Genomic DNA, 15,424 nt, shown 5'->3' with positions numbered 1-15,424 from the left:
ATTCTTACTTTAACACTTCGTTTGCTTAATGTGCAGAAGGAAAAGAAAGGAAATGATTCACATAACACACTTACAGGTACATAGAGAAACACACCATCAATACATGTAACCACAAGAATCCCAAAAAAGACTGCAAAACCCTGGTCTTCGTTAGCCAAAAATTGCAGAGATACAATGAATAATACAATGATAGCTTCTCCCTCAAGAGTCCAACCTTCCAACCCCTGAAAATGACTAAGAAAAATCATAATATAGGCAAGCCAACCTCTTCCCTTGCCTCTAGGGGTCGAGCTCATCCTTCTAGGAGCTGTTTCAACTAATTCTAAACTGAGCACTAAAATCTAGGCAGTCAAAACAACTTGCCTCTGTAAGCTAGGAAACCAATTCATTCATTTAATTTTCACCTATCTCATGAATGAATCTTCTAGAAGAGGTACATAAGTGTAAAAGTGTCAAAAAAGTACATTAATTACATCAAAGAGGATAATAATCCACCCCAAAATGTCAAACAGGGTCAAACTACGTTTTTTCTGAGCTGTACACTGAAATTTGGAGAAATTTGCCTGACGGGTCGCGTGCCTCTGCCTAACAAGTCGCGCGCCTTTGGGACCACTTTTGGGGCACTTCCAGGTGTCCAAATTGAGCAAGAGTAGGCTTGTTCGAAAGGTCTGTGAGTCTACTTTCCAACCCAACTGGAATTTCTGAATTTGGTGGTCATTTTCCCCTCCAAAATTGCAATCTCCCAAGACTGCTTTCTGTGTCTCAAAAATGTGGCAGAAAGTCATTTTTTGCTCCTTTTTTGACTTTCTGGAGGCCCAAAACTTCATAAAATCTCAAGTCCATTGATGAGCATATGTAACTTCTCATGACAAATCTGGAAATGCTGAGTTTTTGCAAAATGGAGTTGCCAGGATGAAGGGTCGCGCAGGGGGTGAGACCCGTTAATGGACAAAACCTGTAAATTGCCTGAAAAATCAAAATTGACCCAAAATGTTCAAAATTTCTTGGGATTTGTGCTGTGGCTGGGCTATTTAGTGCCTTGGTCCTTCAGTGAAGCCTCGGCCAAGATATGGAGGGGATCGCGCCTCTTTCTCCTTTTTTGTGCCTTGGCCAACCGCCTTTGGAACATTTTCATCTTTGCCTTGCACACATGCATTCGGGCCCAATAGTGGTTTTTCATGTTCCGGAGCAGGCTCAACTTCTGGTGTTGACTCACGGTCATCACTTTGCTCATAGTCGGTTTCGGTTTCTGACATGGTTTCAAGAGCAAAGTGGCTGAAATGTACTGCTGTTTCTCCTTTGAAAACTGCTGATTAAAATGTTGTTTTAAGGGGACAAGGAGCACGAGGGAAATGTTAGGGGAGGGACACTTTTAAAGGGAAAATGGGAATAAATATATAAAACAGGGATTCAAGGGAAAAAACATTGCAAAAATCATTGCATATGCATAATTATATACATTGTTTACATGGGTATAATGAGAGGTAGGGTTAGGGCTTGATTCTTCATTTTTTAGGGAAAAGGGGTAGGGTTTAGGGCTTTTCACATATTTGGAAGGGAAATTTACATAGAATGATAAGGAATATGAAATGGGAGATGGAAGAAAAATGAGAACAATGGGATACCTCAAAACATCATATAAAACCCTAGTAATTTGACAACTTCAAACCAAAAGCACAATGGAGACTTTCACTTGCAAATGGAGACTTTTACAAATACAATCATGACCTTCTTGAACTGTAGCAAGCAATAATTTTTTATGATGGAGGGCCTACCTTGCAAAATTTGGCAATTTGTGGTTCCTTGGCAGCTTGCTGGTAATTTTCTGTGGAGGAAACACTGATGGGTCGCGCGCACTGGCCAACGGGTCGCGCCTGTGTAATTTTTACACTGCTGGAGGTGCCCTGACGGGTCGCGCGCCCTCAACGGGTCGCGCGCCAGGCTCCACGGGTCGCGCTTTTGCAGGAGGGTTTTGGAGGCCTTCCCGGTGTCAGAATCAAGTGCAGGATAGCTCGTTGGAAAGGTATTTGAGTCTAATTTCCAACCCAACTAGAATTTTTCAATTTGGAGTTCATTTTCTCTGTCAAAAATCAAATCTCCCAAGACTGGTCAAAAAGTGCCAAATGAGGCTGCCTCAAGGAAGAGTGCTGTTGCAGTCAACCTTTGAATGCCTTCCTCAACCCAAAATTTAGCTCATGATAGCTCATTGGAAATATCTTTGTGTCTAGTTATCATTTTACCCATCAAGAAAATCATTTTGCCAACCAATCTAGGAGAAAACTTGATTTTCCCAAGGTCACTTCTGAGGTGTCTTTGATTCTCCTGAGGCAACGGTATTCTTGACATTTCTCTCAAACCATGAAACCTGTGCAAAGAGTGAAGGAGGTTTTTCTTCTTTGGCATGTTGTGGACAAAACCCTCTCTCAGTTTTTCAAAATTCATCTTTTATTGCTCTGGAACATCATTTGAGTGCGACTTGTCCCGATGTGTGAAACAAGGAATTTTGTCGAAATGGAGCGAAATGAAGGGGATAGGGGGCTTCTAAATTCTTGGGGAAATTTTTGGGAGTGGGGAGGGATGTTAGGAAGCAGGGGAAAGTGGAATCTTAGAGATTGAGCGAGGGGAAGGGGTCCAAAAGGGAAAAACACAGGCCCAACCTAGAAAATTGCCAGGTTGTAGCTAGAAACTAGGGTTTGTGCCAAAATGAGGAATTTGGGGGATCTAAGGGATGGGAAGCATTTGGTAAGGTACTTTAAGGACAGGGGAAGGTGTATGAACATCAGGATACAAGTTTTGCCGATGATTTGACCGTCCAAGAGAAATTGGCTTTCAAAACCCTAGGAGAGGGAAATGACCTTGCCAAGGCACAACTGAAGCATGAACAAGGTGTACAATGACTCATTAGACACTGAGATGGTAATGAAAACCCTATGAATGATGATAGACTCAGCTGAATGGTGACATGGACCGAAATTTGGACAACTTTAGAAGGAGTTAAAGCAAACCCCAGACCTAATGCCTAGTGACCAAATTTTGTTTGAAAACTCTTTGAAATGACAAAATTTGACTTGGAAACTCTAAGACCACTTTGTAAGAGCATATTTGATCACTGGAGGAAGGCTGGAAAGACTGACACTAACAAAACCCATGTCCCAAATCCAAGGGCCTCTCTGTAGGCCATGATATTGAACAGGTAACCACTCCACAAGTGTCTAGGCCCCATATAACATTTCTTTCAAGAATATTCATCTCTCATGCTATTTTACCAACAACTAGATTCATGCTCCTATTGCAACCAATAGTCTGAGCCATAGCCTTGTTATCCACCGATAAATAGTGTGAGTCAAGCTCCTGTTATTACCAACATTTTGAGGCATACCCCTATTGATGTCACAACAATGTTCCCTCTCACTGAGAGAGGAGTTATTCACTAGTCCATGTTTGTCTCTGAAATATACAAACTTTTCCTGAGAGAAAGGCTTTGTGAGAATGTCATCCATCTGCTCATTAATGGAGACATACTAGAGCCTCACCACTCCCTTATGTACCATATCACGAATAAATTGGTACTTGATATTAATATGTTTTATCGTAGCATGAAACACTATATTGTTTGTGAGCTTCACATAGCTTTGACTATCACAAAACAACATAGTCGATTCAAGCATCTGGTCGAACAAGCCACAATGTAGCTTATGAATCCATACTCCTTCACAATGTGCAACAATCTACAATATACTTTGCTTCTGTAGTACCAAGTCCAAAAAAGGTGTACTTTTTGTAATGCCTTGTAATAATAATAATAATAATAATAATAATGTTTCTGATAAATGAAAAAACATAAACGAGTGCAGTAATTAGAATGAATAAGAAAAGTCAGTAGGATAACAAGGCCAAAGAGATGGTATATATATAATAGCAAGATTAATAAAATAGATGATCTATGTGTGTGTGTGTGTGTCTATATATATTTAATGTAAGGGGTACATATAAATGAGTGGTAGAAGAGTGGATACAAATAGTAAAACATAGATAAATAAAGATATGATATAATGATCAAAGAATAAATGAATGAAAGAATGCTTCTCATCTCGTTTTTCAACGTTAAATAGAACCAACTATTCTAAAATTTGTAAGGGGATTGGAAAGAGATCCACATGTTCACAATCCATGTGTCTGTTATGAATCCAACTCACAAAAAGATAGAAAATATAAATCAACGTCTTAGGATTCAGCCTCTTCGTGGGGGAACCTCCTTTACATTACACAAATGAAGAATTCCTGGATGATACAAATGACAAGACCTCCTTTCTAGATATAGGAGTCTAAGGGGTCATAATATAATTAGAGCCGACATAACAATAATAATGTAAGGGCACAATAATAATAATAGTGGGCTTCTATGGGGAGCAATAATAACAATATGGGGACTACATGGGAAAAACAATATAATAAGGGGGTTATACTAATAACAATAAGGGGTTACACTAGTAGTATAGGGACCTAACATGCCCCTCTCCTTCAAAAAGTGTTGTCCTCAATGCTTGAGTAGTTCTTGATGCTTTTGTATAAAATATTTGTCCTCCCATGTGGAATATTCAGCAGGTAAGTTCTTCCACTTGATGAGATACTTTGAAATTGATCGATTTCATAGATGTAAGCTCCTTGTTTCTGTGACTGCTCCAGGATCCAATATGATTTTTCCTTCCTCGTCAAGTTCTGGCAATATTGTTCGAACTGAGATGTTTTGCAACTTTTGAATGAGTGGCCACACTTCTTCGTCCTTCTTACATTCATACCTTGTTTCGTTTATCCAATTTGGTTGGATAATAGAAATGGCACACAACAATGCTTCTAGATATTTCATAACATTTGGTATCAAAGCTTTGGATTCTAGGGTTTCGCTGCTCCAAACAGGTCATCGTGGCATTTTCGCTATAACTTTTTTCTGCAATGTGTCAGAAGCTAAAAAAGTAACCCATTTGAGACGAAATACCTCTAAAATTAGGCTTAGGTGGGTTTTTAATGGATATGTATGGATCTTGAATACAATGAACCACACTATTTAAAAAAAACATATAATGAAAATTAAATTTGCTAGGAAAATATTCTTTTTAAGAAATAATATCATTACAAAAAGAGTTCTTAAAAAAAATACAACAACAAAAACAAACTATTTAAAATTAAATTTCCTAGAAAGAAATTATTTTAAAAATTATATCTTTACAAAACCAATAAAATTAGAATTCATATATATATAAAATTAAATTTGCTAGAGAGAAACTTTTTAGAAATAATATCATTACAAAAACTATAAATATCCAATAATACTAATATTTTTTTGATTAAAAAAAAATATCTAAACACACACACAAACACATATTACTGGATGGTTATAAAAGAGGATAGCTAAATTAGAAACCACTCACAGGCAAGATGTGTAAGCTATAGCTATAAGAAAATGATGGATTATGTTGCACTGCCAATTGGATTAAGTAACTTAGGTGATGAGATTCTAGCATTTATGTTCTCACATCTTTTAGCTTAGCCCAAGCAACATAAATAGGTTTTCCAGCAACAACTTTTCCATTCATTTCTATCATAGCTAGGCATGCTTGAAAAGGAGATGAGAATGCCATAAATCCTGAACATTCATTGTGTCCATTAAAGTCCTCCATTACCTTGGATGAAGCAATTGTGCCATAAATAGAGAACAACTCTCTCAACTTGTTATCATCAATATTATCATCCAATACTTTAAATAAAGATTTGTTCCATATTTACAACATACCATTACTTGCCTTAAATTTTCTTTCATTTAAATTCTGGAAGGAATTCTCTGCATCATCTACATTCTCAAAATTAGAAAATACAAAACACTTTTGAATTTCCTGTACACACCAAACTAATATCTCAAATCCTCATCATTCCTCATCATTCATTGAGTCTGATAAATTCTTAACAAAAACATTATTAAACTTTGACATTTCCATTTTATCGTTCTGGCTGCTCCTTTTTCATGAATGGACCAACATAAACTCGTTCCCCACTGAGACTGATAAATTCTTAACAAAAACATTATTAAACTTTGGCATTTCTATTTTATCGTTCTGGCTGCTCCTTTTTAATGAACAGACCAACATAAACCGTTCCCCATTGATAAACTGACCATTCAAATATTTTATTGCATCTACTGTTTTATCAAGATTCTTAACGAATATTTTAGCTAATACAAAGTTGCTCATCAAGATTCTTAACAAATATTTTAGATAATACAAAGTTGCTGATGCTCGGGTCATGGGGTGAGTACATTATCCGAATAGGGTTTCCATTAAGGGGTGTAGAATTAGAGAAACTTAAAGCCTCGCTAGCATTTTCAGCCGAGCTGTAATGGACGTAGGCGTATCCAGAGGAGTGTTGGTAATGGCATCTCCGCAGATGTGAACAGTGAGCACCGGGCCAATCCGCCCAAAGAGATCATACATCTGGTCCGCGGTAACATTGGGCTCCAAATCCCCCACATACAGAGATTTAGGTAGTAATTGGTTGTTGTTGCCATTATCAATTGCTAGGTGTTGCTGCGAAACACGGTGTTCTGCTGGTTGGATTTAGATCTTTGCCATTGCTCTTTGCTCTCTGATACTTGGAAAAGCAGAAAGCACAACTTCCCAAATGCCAACTCAATCGAAATAAAAGTCCAAACCCAATTCAACCGAAATACCAGTTAAACCTAAATAAAACAGAAATCCATCCACGGCTGGTGTAGGTCAAAAATCCGCGGATGGAGAGTGAAAACCGCTTATTTCTCTACCGAAGGAGAAGATCACATCGACTTTCCTGAATGTCTTTCTTCACTAGGCATGTGGAGAGGGATAAATATGTGGCGGATCGGATTTTCGAAATAGGTGCAAGGTTTGTTAGGTTTTCTCTTCATTGGTGGGCATCCTAATTTTCATAAGATTGAATAGCAAAATCAATCCTGACAATTCAAAACAGACTGGGAGAAGCATGGTTTCAGGTTTATTAGTTTCTTCATACCCGTGAATACTTGACTAATTAAATAAATATATTATTGAATATATTAAACATTAAACACTATAAATATATTAATTAAATAAATATGTTATTTAATAGACAAAATATATATAAAATGAAGGATGTACCATGAAGGATATATGGTAACGTCTAGTGATTTATTTTTTAAATTTAAATTAATTTTTTTTTAAAATTGTTTATTTTTTATTTAATAATATTTTTTCTAATTTTCTTCACTTTTTATATATATATTTTTGAAACTTTATTAATTAATCATTATTTTATTAAAGAAAACTTAATAAATAGAAATATATTTATACAAATTCAATAATAATTGATGGATGAAGTTTGTTTTACCATGAAAGCTCATGTTTAAATATAGCCTTAAGTGCTTTTTCACTTCTATTAGAGCCTTTCTATATAGTTAATATACAATTAAATTTATTTTGGTTTTATACATAATATCAATTTTTCCTTAAAAAGAAATATTTTAGGCTCAAACCATAATTAAAATTATTTTAGTTTTTATACATAAGATTACCTTTTCCTCAAAAGAAATATTTTATGCTCAAAGCATAGGCAATGAGAGATGTTGTTAATATAAATCTTTTCTCTCTCAAGAAGCATCTTCTTCCATTAGGCTCTTCCACTTGTTGAGGTATTCTAATACAAGCTTTTCCTCATTATTCAATGTGACAATCATGCCACTAGTTCCAATGGCCCCTTAATAGGGAAGCAAAGTGATCAAACTAATGAAAGTAACAAAAAGATGCCACTGTATAGCTCTATGTGTCATATAATATACAAGAGAATAGTGAAACTACTTGGTATGTAAAAATGCATGAGATAAATTGAGACAAGAGGAACTATTAGGGAGAATCATGAACACCTATTATGTGAATAAGCTTTGAGGGCATTTCTTTATGGCTTTGATCTTATTCGTTAGCTACAATTTGGTTTCTTCTCACAAAATCTACGGGGGATTATCTTGGTAATGGATAAGAATATCTAAGTCATGAAATGGAACATGTAGCATAAAAAATAAAAGGCCTTGTAATTTAAAAAATGTATTGATTTTAATTAATAAAAAAATATAAAATTAAAATTAATTAAGTGATAAAATCTAATGGTATTGGAAATATATATATTACATTTTGCATCACACAAAACATGTCATCATTAGAAAAAGTCAAAATTTAAATAGTTACATGGCTTTTATTAATAGAAATTATATTTTTAGAAAGTCTATTCATATTATCACATTTCATATTTTTTAAATATTATTCATTGTGGAAGTATCTCTAATCATCCCTAATTCCCACAACTGTTATCTAGCACATGCCTTGAAAGTATTTAGCTTTCTTGGTTGGAAAATGATACAGTTGTGGAAACCCTATTATCATTCTTGTTGCCCTTTGCTAAGAAGTTAATGGCCACTTAGAAATAATGTTATAGCTTCATTGGGTGCCCTTCAACTAATTTCAAATTATCTAAATCATATAAACTAATATGATCAATTGTGTCATACCAATGCACAATTAACTTATCATATGATGTAAACATGTAACTAAACCAATTTAGTAATCATCATTTAAATCTAATTAAATAATTAAGTATTCATTCCTTTTCCAAATAGAAACTATTAAAGATTGAAGTGCTTACAAGTTACAGCTAGTGTGGTAGTGAGTAGTGGTTATTATCTTCCCCACCTCCTTTTACATGAAAGATAACTAACTCACCTAGAAAGAGGAAAGAAAGATAATTAAATAAATGAGTAAAATATAACTATGATGCAAGACTAAAATCTAGTGCCATGCTAATTGGATGGTTTCGTCTGACGACGCTTATACATGGAGAAAGTGGTAGTAATAGTAGGTTCCCTACCAATTGGATCGTGAGACTTGAATAAATGACTCTGTAACTTTTCACTTCTCTCCTCCTTTGGCTCAGCGAAATCAACATAAAGAAATTTTCCAGCAACAAGTTTTCCATTCATTTCTACCTTAGCTTGCGATGCTTGTAAAGGAGATGAAAATGCCACAAACCCTGAACCTTTACTGTATCCATGAAAGTCTCTCGTTACCTTGCATGAAGTGATTGTGCCATAAATAGAGAATAGTTCTTTCAACTTGTTGTCATCAATACTGTCATCCAAATATTTTAAATAAAGATTTAATCCATATTGCCTCCTCAATTCAGATTTCTTCAATGCCCTTCCAACATACCATTCCTTACCATCAATTGTTTTCCCATTTAAATTCTCAACGCAGCTTGCGGCATCATCTCCATTCTCAAAATTAACAAATCCAAAACACTTTGAATTACCTGCGGCATCGTTAATCACTTTGGCACTTGTAATTGGTCCGTACACACTAAAGTAATATCTCAAATCCTCATCATTCATTGACTCTGATAAATTCTTAACAAAAACATCAGTGAACTTGGTGTTTCCATTTTCTCGTTCTCGCTGCTCCTTTTTCATGAATGGAGCAACATAAACCCGTTCCCCATCGATCAACTGACCATGCAAATATTTTATTGCATTTTTCACTCCCTCTTCACGTTCATAAATCACAAATCCATATCCTTTTGATTGCCCTGATGCATCTGTTGCAATATTAGAAGAGAGAATGGGCCCACACATAGCGAAAGTACGATAGAAAGCATCTTCGCCTACTGTTCTATCAAGATTCTTTACAAAAATTTTGGCTGATACAAAGTTACGGATGCTGGGGTCATGGGGTGAGTACATTACCCGAATATTGTAAATGTGTTAGAAAACCTGCACAGATGAATCTAGCTAGTAAAGGTTGAACACACAGCTTTGCAGAGCAAAAACACTAAAAGAAAATCGAAAGAAGAAAATAATGATTCAATTGAAAATTATGTTACAATGCTCATGATATAGCATTACTGGGTGAAGATCCCAAGGTAATGACTATAGTGGTGATCAATGAGAAGACTCAACACCTACAACAAGTTCCGGAGATAACTAGTCAGTTGCGGAGTTAAAGAAGGAGCAAATCAAGGAGTAAATCATGCAAAAGGAATTTTGCATGCAATCCCATGCTCTAACTAAAAGTCCGCATGTAGATGTGTAGTAGTTCCAACATGCAAAAGGAATCTTGCATGCAGTCACATGCTCTAACTAAGAGTCTACATGTAGGTGTGTAGTAGTTCCAACACCCCCCTGAACACCACTATGGGGAAAAATAGAAAATGGGCCCTGGCAACTAAGGCAAAAGGTCACCCAAAATACAATGCAACTTGTACTAAAAAAGAGGGAAAACCTCGTGGGAAAACCCCCCTCAAAATACAATGTAATCAAAAGAAAAGAGGAAGAAAAATACAGTTGCTAAGCAATCGTGTCCTTCACTCCAAGACGATCACGCAAAGAGCGAAACTTTTGCTCAGTGAATGTCTTGGTGAAGATGTCTGCAGTCTGTTCTGCTGAAGGACAGAACTGCAAATCAATGACCCGATCATGTACTAAGTCTCTGATGTAGTGCATATGGATCTCTATGTGCTTCGTCCGCTGCCGATGTACTGGATCCCTGCAAAATTTGAGAGTGCTCTGGTTGTCACACCAGATGACAATGGGCTGGTGGAACTGGACGCCCAACTCAGTGAGGAAGTGCTGTAGCCACAGAGCCTGAATGGTGATGTTGACTACTCCTCGGTACTCAGCCTCAGCTGAAGAGAGAGCAATAGCAGCCTGCTTCTTGCTCGACCAACAGATAGGGCCAGATCCTAGACTGAGTGAATATCCGGAGGTGGACTTACGATCAATGCTGTCTCCCGCCCAATCAGAATCTGTGAAGCCAAGGAGATTCAATGCAGTGCCTGCTGTATAGTGAATCCCGAAGGTGATGGTGCCCTGCACATATCGGAGGATGCGCTTGGCAGCATTCCAGTGTAGCTCATGCGGCTCCTGCATGTATCTGGAAACTGCCCCTACTGCATATGAGAGATCTGGTCTGGAGTGGGTGAGGTACAATAAGCTCCCCACTAGCTGTCGGTAGAGAGTGCTGTCAACTAATGGAGTGTCACCTCCATCCTCAAGGCGGACCCCAGACAGAAAAGGAGTCGGTGCTGGCTTGCAGTCAGTCATGCGAAATCTCTCGAGGAGATCTCGTGCATACTTAGCCTGAGAGAGTTTGATGCCTGTGGCATTCTGGCTGATCTCAAGACCAAGAAAGAAGTGTAATGGACCCATGTCCGCCATCAAGAACCTATCATGCAAGGCCCTCTTGACTGTAGCAATGGCTGAAGCTGAGCTGCCAGTGATTAGGAGATCATCTACATACAAAACTAAGATAAGAAGAGAATCATGTGTCCTAAGCATGTAAACATTCGGATCAGACTTACATCTTTCAAAGTTTTGTGATAAGAGAAAAGAATCCATCTTCGCGTACCAAGCTCTCGGGGCTTGCTTAAGGCCGTAGAGAGATTTCTTCAGTCTGCAGACCAAAGATGAATCCTGAATGAAACCATGTGGCTGCTCCATGTAGATCTCCTCAGATAGGTCTCCGTGAAGAAAGGCATTTTTCACATCCATCTGATGTACTTCCCACCGCTGGGCAGCCGCAATGGCAAGTGTAAGGCGTATGGAATCCATCTTTGCTACTGGAGAAAAGGTCTCGTCATAATCAATGCCATGCACTTGTTGGAAGCCTTTGGCTACTAGCCTTGCTTTCCGTCTGGTGATTTGCCCATCTGCAGCACTCTTGGTCTTGTAGACCCATTTGCATCGGACAAGTTTCCTTCCTGAAGGAAGGGGGACCAGATCCCAAGTCTGGTTCTCGAGGAGGGAGTTATACTCCTCCTCCATGGCGGACTCCCAAGATGGATGCCCAGCAGCCTCAGCATAAGATTGTGGATCAGAAGACTGAACCAAATGACAATGCCAGGAGGGCGATGGTTCAGTGGCAGTGAGGACAAGAGGAGGCTCAATAAACTCTGAGCTAGTCCTCTGCAGATCAGAATTATCCCCCACAAGACCATTTCTAGCAGCTGGTTGGTCTTGTGCATATATCTCACGTAAGCTCCTTGTTCTCTGATTTATGACAGGGGAATATGATTCACTGCTGGAAGCCCGATCTGGGCTTGGATGTGGATCATTATTTGCATGCACTAGATTTGTATCTGAAGACTCTGTCTTTGTATCTGCATGCTCTTCCTCGGCATCTGCATGATCTGTATCTGCATCTGAATGCACTGAGTCATCATCTCGGACATGAGGTAGATAAAAAGTGTCTGCATGCGGCGCTTGAGGTGCATGCGAGAGACTTTCCTCAAATTTGACACTTCGCTCAATGATGAGCTTGTCCGTAGAGGGAATCAGTAGTCGATATCCCTTCACACCATCAGGGTATCCAACAAAGATGCACTCAATGCTCTGTGGATCAAGAGCTTTCCTCTTTTCAGAGGGGATCCGGGCCCATGCTCGAGAGCCGAAAACACGGAGGTGAGTGACCTCTGGTTTAGTGCCGCTCCAAGCCTCAAAGGGGGTCTGATCCTTAACAGACCTATGAGGAGATCTGTTCTGGATGTAGTTAGCACAATTAAGTGCTTCGGCCCAAAGCTTATGAGGCAGTGACTTGGCATGCAACATGCAGGAAGCCATCTCTTTGAGAGATCGATTCTTTCTCTCAGCAACTCCGTTTTGCTGCGGAGTGTATGGACCTGTATACTGCAACTGTATGCCGGACTGAAGGCAAAGGTTCTGAAGTGCTGTGTTAACATATTCCCCCCCATTGTCTGTACGGAGGGCTTTGATCTTTCTCTCTGACTGTGTCTCAACTAGTGCTTTGAAATCTTCAAAGTGCTCAAAAACTTCAGATTTGTTCCTGAGAAGATACACCCAAGTATACCGTGAGAAATCATCAATAAATGTAAGCACATACCTTGCTTTGTTGATGGAAGGATGAGGAAAAGGCCCCATGAGATCACTATGGATCAGATCTAGAGGAGAGGATGCTCTGTGAGTCTTGCCGGTGTCAAACTTTTCTCTGGGATGTTTGCCAAGAACACACCCTTCACAAACTCCTTTGGAGAAACTGATATTTGGCAAGCCTTCCACCATCTCATTCTTGCTTAGCTGCTGCATATACCTGTAATTTAAGTGACCAAACCTCTCGTGCCAAAGCCTACTACTATCATCAGCATGTGTAAGCAATAAGGAGGATTCAGATTCAATAAATTCAGAAAATGTATACAGTCTGGCTCCATTGTTTACCTCACCAGTTGCAATTTTGGCATTGCTATGTAGATCATATATGTTCACTGCATCTGGAGTGAATTCCACTCTCTTTCCGGTGCCGGAATGAGTGATCTGATAAACTGAAAGCAGGTTTACCGAAAGTTTTGGAACATGAAGCACATCTTCAAAGCTTCCGTGTAAAAGTTCCACTCTACCTTTTCCGGTGACCTCAATAGGTGAGTCATCTCCCATGAGGATGGGAGGTCCTTTGCATGCATCCAAAGAGGAATATACTTCCTTTGCAGCAGCCATATGATGTGATGCACCAGAATCTATAATCCATGCATCAGGAGAAGAATTAATTGCAACTAAAGCATGAAAATTGTTACCTTTCCCGTGTGGCGGATCCTCAGTTTTCTTCTTGGCGCCCTGAGGGATGTGGTCCCCAAGGTTTGTGCTTCTGAAGGATTTCTGCCATTTGGTCAATTTGTTTCTTCATGCAAGAGGATTCTGGATGGAATCCTCTTTGACAGTAGGTGCATCTGTTTCCTTTCTTCCCTTTCTCATTTCTCGAACCGGAGGAGTCATTGAAGGGCTTGGTGTACCCTTCCTTCTTTGGATGGGAATGTGCTTTTCCTTTGTCTTTTTGCTGCTGATTTTTCTGATTTGAATCAGATCTGTGATTTTTATTGTGGCTGCCATCATGCACAGCAAGTGCATGTGCTTTTGGAGGTTTGATTTTCCCCATGCCAATGAGTTTATCTTGCTCAAAAATAAGGGACTCCATAAATTCTTTGAGAGAAGGCATAGTGTAGGATTTACCTGTTGCGAGCCTTACTGAATGAAATGTAGACACAAAGACGGAGTATTCTAGTCCGAGCTTTGACATAATAGAGAGAACTTGGCGACTCTCCTCCTTGGATTTGTCAATTCCACAACCCTTGAGTTGCAACAATAGATCATTATATTTGGTGAAGAAGTCTTGAATTCTGTCATAGTTCCGTGGATCCAATGATAGCAGTTCCACTTCGAGCAGATGTCCTTTCATCTCATCCTGTTTCCCGTAGAGCTCTTCAACCTTTTTCCAAATCTCATTGGGAGTATTGCAGGCAGATAGATGAAACTGCAACTCTGGAGAGATGCACATGCATATGGATCCGTGGGCCTCATCCATACGGTTGAGGTACTTGGATTTCTCTATGGCTGAAGTGGGTTCCACTTCTGTAGCCATGGTAATCCTGTACAACCCTTTATGACGAAGGTATTGAGCCATTTGATCCTTCCATTCATGATAGTTGTACGGTGTTAGGATCGATGCTTTGGGAAACTCCATTTTTCTGTCAATCTTCGATCTCCAAGCTGTAATACTTGCAAAATAAAGTACTGATGCGCCTTTTATCTAGCAACCTGTGGGCTCTGATACCATGTAAATGTGTTAGAAAACCTGCACAGATGAATCTAGCTAGTAAAGGTTGAACACACAGCTTTGCAGAGCAAAAACACTAAAAGAAAATCGAAAGAAGAAAAGAATGATTCAATTGAAAATTATGTTACAATGCTCATGATATAGCATTACTGGGTGAAGATCCCAAGGTAATGACTATAGTGGTGATCAATGAGAAGACTCAACACCTACAACAAGTTCCGGAGATAACTAGTCAGTTGCGGAGTTAAAGAAGGAGCAAATCAAGGAGTAAATCATGCAAAAGGAATTTTGCATGCAATCCCATGCTCTAACTAAAAGTCCGCATGTAGATGTGTAGTAGTTCCAACATGCAAAAGGAATCTTGCATGCAGTCACATGCTCTAACTAAGAGTCTACATGAAGGTGTGTAGTAGTTCCAACAAATATGGTTTCCATTAAGGGGCGCAGAATTCAATAAACGTAAAGCCTCACTAGCATTTTCAGCGAACCTATAATTGACATAAGCGTATCCCAGAGAAGCGTTGGTAGTGGCATTTCTGCATATGTGAACAGTGAGCACGGGCCAATCCGCCCAAAGAGATCATATATCTGGGCCTCGGTCACATTGGGCTCCAAATCCCCCACATACAGAGATTTCGGCAGTAATCGATTGTTGTTGCCGTTAGCAACTGCTTGTTGATGTTGTGCAACACGGTGTTCTGCTGTTTGGACTTGATTCTGTGCCATCGCCTCTTTACTCACTGACCCTGGAAAAGCAGAAA

The 15,424-nt window shown here is 38.9% G+C and overlaps 1 pseudogene; it reads right to left on the bottom strand.

The window, feature by feature from the left end:
• Window positions 1–6,356: 6,356 nt before the first annotated feature.
• LOC149159214 (polyadenylate-binding protein 2 pseudogene) lies at window positions 6,357–9,787 on the bottom strand (annotated as a pseudogene).
• Window positions 9,788–15,424: the final 5,637 nt, after the last annotated feature.

The sequence above is a fragment of the Pinus tabuliformis genome, chromosome 5_2, assembly GCF_031772625.1.
Source record: "Pinus tabuliformis cultivar Carrire ecotype Pingquan chromosome 5_2, CPIR1, whole genome shotgun sequence".
Classification (NCBI taxonomy): domain Eukaryota; kingdom Viridiplantae; phylum Streptophyta; class Pinopsida; order Pinales; family Pinaceae; genus Pinus; species Pinus tabuliformis.
Note: the sequence above shows the minus strand (reverse complement) of the source record. Positions and strands in the feature narration are given on the sequence as shown.